The sequence below is a fragment of the Megascapheus bottae genome, chromosome 14, assembly GCF_031878675.1.
Source record: "Megascapheus bottae isolate mThoBot1 chromosome 14, mThoBot2.hap1, whole genome shotgun sequence".
NCBI lineage: Eukaryota > Metazoa > Chordata > Mammalia > Rodentia > Geomyidae > Megascapheus > Megascapheus bottae.
In genome coordinates this window covers 53,780,903-53,792,663 of record NC_143522.1, presented here as the reverse complement: position 1 = coordinate 53,792,663, position 11,761 = coordinate 53,780,903, and positions in this window count along the sequence as shown.

Below are 11,761 nucleotides of genomic sequence, written 5' to 3'. Positions count from 1 at the left end.
TGAGAGCTAATGGGAGCTAATGCTGTATCCCCAGAACTAGGAGAGTAAAATGCCAGCTCTTTAACATAGCCTAAGGGGGCCTTGGGAAGAAGCTACAGGACTAAGAGAGAGCTAAAGTTCTGCCTGTGCTAGCACTAGTCATAGATATAGGACAGAAGCTACAGGATATGCTAGAAAAAGACCCACAGTGACCAGTGGTCTATCAGGGAGCGTGTGTGAATAAATTCTACCTCCTCACTCTCCTACCTACTACCCATAGCCAAGTCCAACTGCAAGCCAGAGGAAAAGGCCAGTCTTCAGAGCAACCCACAAAGATGGAGCCAAGAGGCCTGGCGAGTGGATCCCTTAGTCTGTTTCGTGTTACTGCAACAGAATGCAAGAAACTAGGGATTCTATAAGAAAATTGGGCCCAAGATTCTGGTGTTTGAAGGGTCCAAACAGCATGGCACAGGATCTGACTATAACACACTACGGCAGAGAAGTGGGAAAGGAAGCAGTCTCATGCAGAAGGGGCCAAGTAGGTGGAGTGGCCTTGTTTTATAATAACTCATTCTAGCAAACACCAGTACAGCCCTATGAGATCTATGCCATGGTTGTAAGACAGGCACTGACCCCTGGCAAGGTCAGTGTGCAATGACTTAATCAACCTGAAAGAATCACCACTTCTCAGTAGCACAATACTGGGACCAAGTTTCTAGCACATGAAGCTTTGAAGAATGATTCACATCTAGACCATAGTGAGTGGTAAATGGACACTAAACACGTAGGATCTCTTCCCTGCCTGAGTCCAAACTCCGAGAGATTCCTCATACAGTCCTTTCACCTGTTTTCTCTCCCCACTTTTGGTTGAGAGTCCTAAAAGAAGCCACACTTCATTCTTTTCACAAAAGCTTCCGCAACTCTTCCACATCAAAGAGAGAAAAAGAAAGGAAGTCACATTGCTAAGACTAAATCCAATGCTAAAGTCATTTTGGTGTCAAAAATGTGGTGGAGCCAGACACCAGTGACTCGTGCTTGTACTCCTCGCTACTCAGGAGGCTGAGATCTGAGGATCAAGATGCAAAGCCAGTCCCAGCACAAAAGTCTGTGAGACTCTTATCTCCAATTAACCACCAGAAAACTGGAAGTGGCACTGTGGCTCAAAGTGGTAGAGTGCTAGCCTTGGGCTGAAGAACACAGTGACAGTGCCAGGCCCAGAGTTAAAGCCCCCTGACCAATTTTTTAAAAGGACAGAAAAGGAAAGGAAGGTAGTGGTTAAGAAGTGCATGATGCAGGGCATTAATGGCTCTTGTCTGTAATCCTAGTTACTCAGGAGGCTGGAATCTGAACATCCCAGTTTGGAGCTAGCCTGGGCAGAAAAGTCCATGTGACTCTTAATTAACTAATAAAAAGCCAAAAGTGAACCTGTGGCTCAAGTAGTAGAGCACTAGTCTTGAGCAAAATAGCTAACATACAACACTCAGGCCTTGAATTCAAACCCCAATACTGACACACGTACATGTGTGCATACACACACACACACACACACACACACACACACACACACACACACACACCTCTTAGTAATCCACCTAGAGATTTTGGCTCCTCTGGTCTCACTTAAATCAAAGGTCCTGTTTCAATTCCACAGGGCCAGAGTTACAGCAGGGGTGTCATCAAATTGCGAAGCTGTGGCTACCAGCTGTTTCAAGCTTCTCTTTACAGATCTGTAGCCAACCGTCCTGATTATGGGGAAGAAAGAGAGTTATCACATCACAATGCAGTGCAGTCCAGGGCTGGGTCTCTTCATGATTGTATGCCAAGAGTAAGTAGAATATACAGTTGCCCCAATAAAGACAACCTCAGAGATAAAGGTCTGGGTTTTGCCATTGGATAAACATTAACTGACATACTTATCAAGGAGTTGGTCAGCGGTAGAAATACTGCCAAAGTAGAAAGATGATAACTATTAATAATGACTCTGAGACTTCAGAGTATTGTCAAGTGGTAAAGCAACTTGAAAAGTAAAGGTCTGAGTTCAAAGCCTAGTACCACAAAAAAAATTTTTTTGCCAGTTCTGGGGCTTGAATTCAGGACCTGAGCACTGTCCTTGGACACTTTTACTCAAGGCTAGTGCTCTGCCACTTGAGCCACAGTGCCACTTCCAGCTGAGTATGTGGTACTGAGGAATCGATTTCTATGTCAGCCTAAGCTACATAGCAAGAGTCATGCCTCCAAAGATAAAAGGAAAGGGGAGGAAAGGGGAGGGGAAGACACAGGCGGGGAGGGGAGGGCAAGAGAGGGAGAGGGGAAAATAAAAATTTTTTTAAGGAAGAGCTAGGTGCCAGTGGCTCACAGCTGTAATCCTAGCTACTCAAGGGGCTGAAATTTGAGGCTCATGGTTTGAAGCTAGGAGTGGCAGGAAAATGCTTGAGACTTTCATCTCCAATTAACTTTAGAAAAAAAAATACTGGAAGTTGAGCTGTAGCTCAAATGTAAGAGGGCTAGATTTGAGCAAAAAAAAACTTAGGGACAGCATCTAGACCCTGAGTTCAAGCCCCAGGACCAACATCAAAAAGAAGAGAGAGAGGGAGGAGGTAGAGGAAGGGAGGGAGAGAGGGAGGGAGGAGAGAGGGAAGGAGGAAGGGAGGGAGGGAGGGAAGGAGGAAGAGAAGGAGGGAGGGAGGGAAGAGACAAAACTCAGGCACAGCATGGAATCCTAGCTTTTTGTATGATGAAGATTGGAAGAAACATAGTTCAAGGCTAGTTTGGGAAAAAAGTAAGACACTCAGCCAGTAGCTAGGTATGGTGGCTTATTACACCTGTCATCCCAGCTATACAAGAAGCATAAATGAGAGGATCCGTGTCCAGGCCAGGCTGGGAAAAATGCACAAAAATAATAATAATGAAGACAAAAGGCACTGAAGACATGGATCAAGTAATTTTAACAAATTTAGCTTTGAAATACCCTGAGTACTTCCAAAACAGAAAGAGGAAGAAAAAGTGGGAAAGATAGAACAATTCTAGAGAAACACAAGAGTCTTGAACTGAAAATTAACAAAATAACCAAATGGCAAAAAAAGAAAGTTACTCAACTGCATTAGTAATCAGGAAAATAATACAAGTTAAACCACAAGTAGTCCTACACACGCCAGAGTGGCTAATATTAGAAAGACTGATAATGTCAAGTATGAATAAGAACAACAGGAAAGAATGTTGATTGACTCAACCACATTAACTATAGCTGCTGAGAAGAAAATGCATGTCTTGGGCCTGGAGTGTGGCCTAATGGTAGAGTACTCGCCTAGCATGCATGAAGCCCTGGGTTCGATTCCTGGGTACCACACAATACCTGGAAAGTGATGCCACAGCTCAAGTGGCAGAGCATGAGCCTTGATAAAGCTCAGAGACAGTGCCTAGAGTTCCCGAGTTCAAGCCCTAGGACTAGGGGAAGAGAGAGAGAGAGAGAGAGAGAGAGAGAGAGAGAGAGAGAGAGAGAGAGAGAGAGAGAGAGAGAGAGAAAGAAAGAAAGAAAGGCCCAGCAATTTAAATTAACCACTGTTACAATAACATAGATGAATCTTACAAACATAATTTTTGTATGTGTGCTGAAACTGATGAACTTAAGGCCTAGACACTGTCCCTTAGCTTTTCTACTCAAGGCTGGTACTCTACCACTTGACTTACACCACTTCTAGCTACTCTTCTCTTGGTGCTTAATTAGAGATAACAGTCTCGTAGACTTTCTTGCCCGAACTGACTCTGAACCTCCATCCTCAGATCTCAGCCTTCTGAGTAGCTAGGATTACAGGCATGAATCACTAGTGCCCAGCCTCAGGCATAATTTTAAGGAGAAAGTTCATCACTGGAATTAATCTGTTTTCCTCAAACAGCAGGCAAAGGACACACTAACTTATATAGGTTTGACCCCTTCTCACAGAGAAAGTGGGGGGGGGGAGCAGGCTACTGAGACGTTCAAGGTCATATTGCATGTTCAAAACAAGTAGGACAAGAGTGGCCCAGGGCAGAGAATGGCCCAGGCATCATAATGAGCAAGTTTATTCCAGGTCACCAAAAAAAATGAGTCACAAGCTATTCTGTGATGTGCACTAGTTCCTTACCAGTTTCTTCCAAGACCCTTAACTGAAACAGAAAAACAACTTCAAAGTCAGATCAACAGTCCTTAAAGGGGCAGCACCTTTCAATACCACCAAGGATTGGATCTTGCCCCTAAAAGCTCCTGTCATGCCTAGAAGGTAACAAATTGCACATGGGTTCACTGCAAGGTAGCTCTTACTAGTGTTACACTACATTTTAAATGTTGGGGAGAGGGGCCGGGAGTTTGGCCTAGTGGTTAAAGTGCTTGCCTAGCATGCATGAAGACCCGGGTTCGATTCCTTGGTACCACATACATAGAAAAAAGCCGGAAGTGGTGCTGAGGCTCAAGTGGTAGAGCTCTAGCCTTGAGAAAGTCCAAGGACAGTGCTCAGGCCCTGAGCTCAAGCCCAGGACTGGCAAAAAATAAATAAATAAATAAATAAATAAATAAATAAATAAATAAATAAAATAAATAAATAAATGTTGGGGAGAGGTGCATATGTGTGTGCATGTATACTAAGACTTTAACTCAGAGCCTAGGTACTGCCCCTGAGCTGTTTCACTCAAGGCTAGCACTCTACCACTTCAACCACGAGCTACAGTTCCATTTGATTAGTTGGAGATTAGGGTCTCACAGACTTTACTGCCTGGTCTGGCTTCGAACTACAATCCTCAGACGTGTCTCCTGAACAGCTGGGATTATAAACATGAGCTGCTGGTGCCCAGTGGATATTTTAAAGTGGATTTCCAGTTCCGCTAAGTATTTTTGACTACCTAATTTCTAACTAACACTTCTTATTTTTCAGTGGCTTCTCTTATGTTCCGCATCTAGAAAATTCTCCGATATTTTAGAAGGTATGGTTTTAATTGTGGCACCATTTTTAATGCTAGTTCATCACTAAGGATGTTTTGGTTGTTTATTGGTCTGAGACTGGGACTCAAACAGTATCAGATGCTTTCACTCATTGGCTAGCATCCTACCAACTGAACTATACCTCCCACCCTGAAAGACTTTTTCTTTTTTTTTTTTTTTTTTTTTTTTGCCAGTCCTGGGCTTGAGCTCAGGGCCTGAGCACTGTCCTTGGATTTTCTCAAGGCTAGAGCTCTACCACTTGAGCCTCAGCACCACTTCTGGCTTTTTTCTATGTATGTGGTACCGAGGCGAGGAATTGAACCCGGGTCTTCGTGCATGCTAGGCAAGCACTCAACCACTAGGCCACTAGGCCAAACTCCCGGCCCCCTGAAAGACTTTTTGTAAAGTACCTTAGACCACTGATCCAAACATTTTTTTTTAATTTTAAATTAATAAAAATTAGGGGCCAGGAGCTTGGCCTAGTGGTAGAGTGCTTGCCTAGCATGCACAAAGACCCAGGTTCAATTCCTTGGTACCACATACATAGAAAAAAGCCAGGAGTGGTGCTGTCGCTCAGGCGCCAGTGGCTCACACCGACAATCCTAGCTACTCAGGAGGCTGAGATCTAAGGATTGAGGCTCAAAGGCCGCCCAAGTACGAAAGTCTGAGAGACTCTTATCTCCAATTAACCATGAGAAGTCTGGAAATGGTGCTAGGGCTCAAACAGTATCCTTGAGCTGAAGGGCCCAAGGACAGTGACCAGGCCCGGAGTTCAAGCTCCTTATCAAAAGATCTTAAAAACACCATTTTTCAGGGCCGGGAGTTTGGCCTAGTGGTAGAGTGCTTGCCAAGCATGCCTGAAGACCCAGGTTCGATTCCTCGGTACCACACACATAGAAAAAATCCAGGAGTGGTGCTGTCGCTCAAGCGGTAGAGCTCTAGCCTTGAGAAAGTTCAAGAGCTCAGGCCCTGAGCCCTAGCCCAGGACTGGGGAAAAAAAAACAAACAAACAAAAAAAAAAAACCACCATTTTCAGGAAGCAGAACTGTGGTTCAAGTGGTAGAATCCCAGCCTTGAGCAGAAAAAGCCAAATGAATGCTTCCAGGCCCTGAGTTCAAGCCCTAGACCCAGAAAAAAAAATCATTTTTAATTCTATCACTTGTCTCCTTAAGCAATACCCTCTGTTCTAAATCAAAAGCTTCACTAATCTCATGTAGGTTATTTCTTAGACTTTTCAGGTAGGTTGCACCATAGTTTGTTCATGCTTTTTTTTTTAATTTGTTTGGTTTTTTTGTTTTTTTGCCAGTCCTAGGTCTTGGAGTCAGGGCCTGGGCGCTGTCCTGAGCCTCTTTGTGCATAAGGTTAGCACTTGAGCCACAGAGCCACTTTTAGCTGTTTCTGGGTAGATTATTGGAAGGCTCACAAGGACTTTTCTGCCCTGGCTGCCTTCAAACCATGATCCTCAAATCTGAGCTTTCTGAGTAGCTAGGATTACAAGCATGAGCCACTGGTGCCCAGCTTCCTCCACTTTTTTATATTCACATTTCATGTTTCAGCCACAAAATCTTCCAAATATACATGGGTTCTTATCACCTCACTGGCTAGTCCTCATCAATAGGTAAGGTTTCTTTACCTAGCAGCATACTTCAAAGAGTACACTGTATCATAAAACCAGCTTTTTATTATATGTAAATATGACTTGGAGACTCATGAAGAAAATGGATCTCTCTCCATGGACATTTCATAAACTGTTAAGATTATTATTATGTCCTTGCCAATTACTGAAATCTCTCTCCTTATACACCTACCTATTCGGGAGGCTGAGACCTAAGGATCACAGTCCAAAGCCACTCCAGGCAGGAAAAGTCCAGGAGACTCTTATCTCCAATCAACCAGCTGGAAGTAGAGGTGTGACTCAAGTGGCAGAATGTCACTTTTTTTTTTTTTGCCAGTCCTGGGGCTTCAACTCAGGGCCTGGGCTCTGTCCTCAGGATTCCTCAGGGCTAGCACTCTACCACTTGCTCCACACACCACTTCCAGCTTTTCCTGTGTATGTGGTATCAAGCAATTGAACCCAGGGCTTCATGCATGCTAAGCAAGCACTTTACCACTAGGCCACGTTCCCAGTCAAGCAGCAAGGCCCAAACCCTTAATTCAAGTCCCAGTACAAGAAGAAAAAAAAAGTCTTTCCTACATATATGACCCCATGCTTTTGGTCTGTTTGTCCAAATCCTTGTTTCACTGTGGAATTACATTCCACTGGCCATCTTCCCTTGAAGCTCCTACTCATCATATATACTGCTAAAGACTTTACATCTCCCATTTAACAATCCATGAATCAGCAACAAATAAGAGGACCATTTCTCCAGCCTTTTCTATTTGTTACATTGGCGACTTAAGTTCTGGTGGTAAGTAGATCTTGTTGCTGTTCTTGTTGTGCCAGTTCTGGATCTTGAACTCCGTACCTGAACACTGTCCCTGAGCTGCTTTTTCTCAAGGCTAGAGCTCTACCACTTGAGCCACAGTTCTACTGGATGTTTTTTGGTAGTTATTTGGAGATGAGAATCTCATAGACTCTCCTGCCCAGCCTGGCTTTGATCTATGATCCAGGATTACAGGTCTGAGCCACTGGCACCAGACTTGGATTTTTGGACAGCTAATCTCAAATGTCCACTTATTACCATTATGCTACATTCTGCTCCAAAATCTATTGGCACAAAACTACCATGATAGTATTGTCATTGCTTCTGATTCAGGAATTCATACAGGACACTACAGGAATATCTGGTCTTTACTCCATGATGTATAGTGCTTACCCTTGAAAGACTCAAAGGCATACAGGGGCAAGAGTCACCTCGTGTGCCATCCACACACTTGGCAGCTGCTTCTGGCTTTTGGCTAGACCTCAGTTGGGCTGTCAGCTGGAACATCTACCTGTAGCTTTTCCATGCAGTCTTTCTGCACGGGCTAATTTTGTTCTGCTCCTAGGTTCCTGGTGTATTTTCTAACATCTCAAAATAGATATGGAAGTGTATGGCCATCTTATGACCTAGTCTTGGGCGTCACATTCCTTAAGGTAGTAATAAAAACCCATTTGGCTCAAGAGAAGACATATGGATTCCATCTACTAATGAGGAATTAACAGGATCAAGCCAGGCACTATGGCTCACGCCTGTAATCCTAACTACTCAGAAAGCTGAGATCTGAGGGTCGAGGTTCAAATCCAGCCCGGGCACTAAAGACCGAAAAACTCATCTCCAAGGAACCACCAGAAAACTGCTTTTATATTCTAATCTTAGATTTCTAAACATTATTGCTTTGTGCTGATACTGGGCTTACACTCAGGTCCTTGCCTGACTCTTCTGCTCAAGGCTGAATCATACTTCCACATCTTACTTTTGGCTGGCTAATTGGAGATAAGGGTCTCTCCAGTCTGTCTGCAAGGATGATTTCAAGATGCACAATACCCAGACCCTGAGTTAAGCCCCAGGACCAGCATTAAAATTGAAACCTAGGACTAGAATGGCATTTGTTCACTAGGTGATAACTATGGTAAAGTTAATAAGAATGGCAAATTTAAGCCAGGCGTGGTGGCTCACACCTGAAATCCTAGCTACTCAGGAGGCTGAGATCTGAGGATCACTGTTCAAAGTCAGCCCGGGCACTAAAGACCATGAGACTCTTATCTCCAATTAACCCCTAGTGGGAAGTGGTGTTGTGGCTCAAGGGGTAGAGCGGTAGCCTTGAGCTGAAGAGCTCAGGGATAGTGCCCAGGCCCAGAGTTCAAGCCCCAGGACTGACCAAAAAAAAAAAAAATACAGGGGCCGGGAGTTTGGCCTAGTGGTTAAAGTGCTTGCCTAGCATGCATGAAGACCTGGGTTCAATTCCTCGGTACCACATACATAGAAAAAAAAAGCCGGAAGTGGGGCTGAGGCTCAAGTGGTAGAGCTCTAGCCTTGAGAAGATCCAAGGACAGTGCTCAGGCCCTGAGCTCAAGCCCAGGACTGGCAAAAAAAAAAAAAGACAAATTTATTGCATTATGGATTTCTTAGAAACAGAGCCTACAGAATTGCTCACAGATCAGCTACGGGAGAAGAGTGGAAGAGTCAATGGTGATCCTTAAGCTTTTTTCTCAGCAAATAGAAAAACTACAAGTGCCATTTTCTAAGGCTGAGAGAAGTAACAAAAATAGTCTTGGGGTCATGGAAATCTAGAGTACAATCTGGAACATATAAAATTTACATGCCTTTTAATGTTGCACGTGGAAATGTGGAATCTAGATTTCAGGGGGAAAGGTTTTGGGATCAAAGTGAAGAGCCATAAATTTAGAAGTCATCAGATAGTATTTTTAAACATGCAATTCGTACTGGCATGTGAGTATACACAAAGAAGAGGTCCAAGGACAGAGGTAGAGAATTTTGGGATCTAGACGTGAGGAGGAGACATTCAAAACCAGCAAAGGGACTGAGGAAAGGCTCTCAAGGTAAGAGATGGAAGAACACAGCTGGAAATGAAGTGACAGAGTGCTTAAGCAAACACTGCAGGGGACAGGGGTCTGCATATAAACTTAGCTTTCTTGCAAAAACTCCATTTTCCCTGAATGCCAAACTTGAAACTTTGAAACTAACAGAGGAAAACTGGGAAACAGAAGTATAGGCAGTAACTTTCTGGTTAAGACGCTGACGATGTCTGGGGGTGTAGGTTAGTGGTAGAGGGCTTGCCTAGCATGCATGAAGCCTTGGATTTAATTCCTCAGTTCCATCATACACAGAAAAGGCCTGAAGTGGCGCTGTGGCTCAAGTGGTAGAGTGCTAGCCTTGAGCACAGAGACTCAGGGACAGTGCCCCAGTTTGGAGTTTAAGCCCCAGAGCTGGGAAAGGAAGGAAGGAAAGAAGGAAGGAAGGAAGGAAAGACGGAAGGAAGGAAGGAGGGAAGGAGGGAAGGAGGGAAGGAGGGAAGGAAAAGAAGGAAGGAAGGACCGATAGCAATAAAGACAAGGCTAGACAAATGAGATTGCATCCAACTAAAATCTTTGATGGGGGGAGGGGAGGCAGAGGATAGAAAGGCTCTAGAACCACGACAGCTTGCAGAATAGAAGAAAAATCTTTGCTGATATATATCTGACAAGTGATTAATAATTAAAACATACAAGAAGCTCAAGAAGTTGAACTCCAAAAGAACAAACAACCCAATTGATAAATGAGCAAATTAAAGAACAGAAGAAATACAAATGGCTAATAAATATAGGAAAAAAATGTTCAACATCCCTGACCAAGAAGGAAATGCAAATCAAAATGACACTGAAGCCAAGCTCACACCTGTAATTCTAGCTACTCAGGAAGGTATGAGGATCAAGGTTGGAAGCCAGCCTGGTCAGGAAATTCTGATCCTTACTTCCAAATGACTATCAAAAGAGCTGGAAGTGGAGCCTGTGACTCAAGTGGTAAAGTACTAGCCTTGAATTTTTTTTAAAAAAACTGGGAGTTTGTTTGGTCCGGGAGTTTGGCCTAGTGGTAGAGTGCTTGCGTAGCATGCACAAAGACCCAGGTTCGATTCCTCGGTACCACATATGTAGCAAAAAGTCAGAAGTGGTGCTGTGGCTCAAGTGGTAGAGCCCTAGCCTTGAGAAAATCCAGGGACAGTGCTCAGGCCCTGAGCCCAAGCCAAGGATTGGGAAAAAAAAAAAAAAAACTGGGAGTTTGGCCTAGTGGTAGAGTGCTTGCCTAGCATGCATGAAGACCTGGGTTTGATTCCTTGGTACCACATACATACCAGAAATGGTACTGTAACTCAAGCAGTAGAGTGCTGGCCTTGAGAAAGCCCAAGGACAGTGCTCAGGCCCTCAGTTCAAGCTCCAGGACTAGCAAAAAAAAAAAAAAGGAAAAAAAATCTGATTATATGGGGCTGTGAGTTTGGCCTAGTAATAGAGTGATTGCCTAGCATGCACGATGACCAGAGCTTGATTCTTCGTTATCACATACAGAATAGCCAGATGTGGTGCTGTGGCTCAAGTGGTAGAGTGCTGGCCTTGAGGAAAGCCCAAGGACAGTGCTCAGGCCCTGAGCTCAAGCCCCAGGACTGACAAAAAAAAAAAAAAAAAAAAAAGCTCAAGGATAGCACCTAAGCTCTGAGTTCAAACCCCAAGACAGGCATTTAAAAAATTGATAAATAGGGCCGGGAGTTTAGTCTAGTGGTAGAATGCTTGCCAGGTATCACATACATAGAAAAAAAAGCCAGAAATGGTGCTATGACTCAAGTGGTAGAGCTCTAGCCTTGAGAAAGCCCAAGGGCAATACTCAGGTCCTGAGTTCAAGCCCCGGGACTGGTAAAAAATAAATAATAAATAAAATTATATTGAGATTTCATGTCACACTAATCAGATCAAGAACACAACAACAAGCTAGGCACTGGTAGCTCCTGCCTACATTCCTAACTCCTCAGAAGGCTGAGATCTGAGGACGGTGGTTCAAATCCAGCGTAGGTGGAAAAGTCCTTGAGACTCTTATCTCCAATTGAACACACACACAACAACAACAAAAATGGAAGTAGAAAGCCAGGGCACTGGTGGCTCACACCTGTAACCCTAGCTACTCAGGAGGCTGACATCTGGGGATCGCAGTTCAAAGCCAACCCAGGCACTAAAGCCTGGAAAAGTAGACGTGGCACTGTGGCTCCAGGGGTAGGGTGATAGCCTTGAGCTTAAAAGTTCAGGAACAGTGCCCAGGCCCAGAGTTCAAGTCCCACAATCAAAATAAAAAAGGTCAGGGACAGCCCCCAGGCCCTGAGTGTAACCCAGGACTGGTACTGAGAGAGGGGGAGGCGGAAATTGAG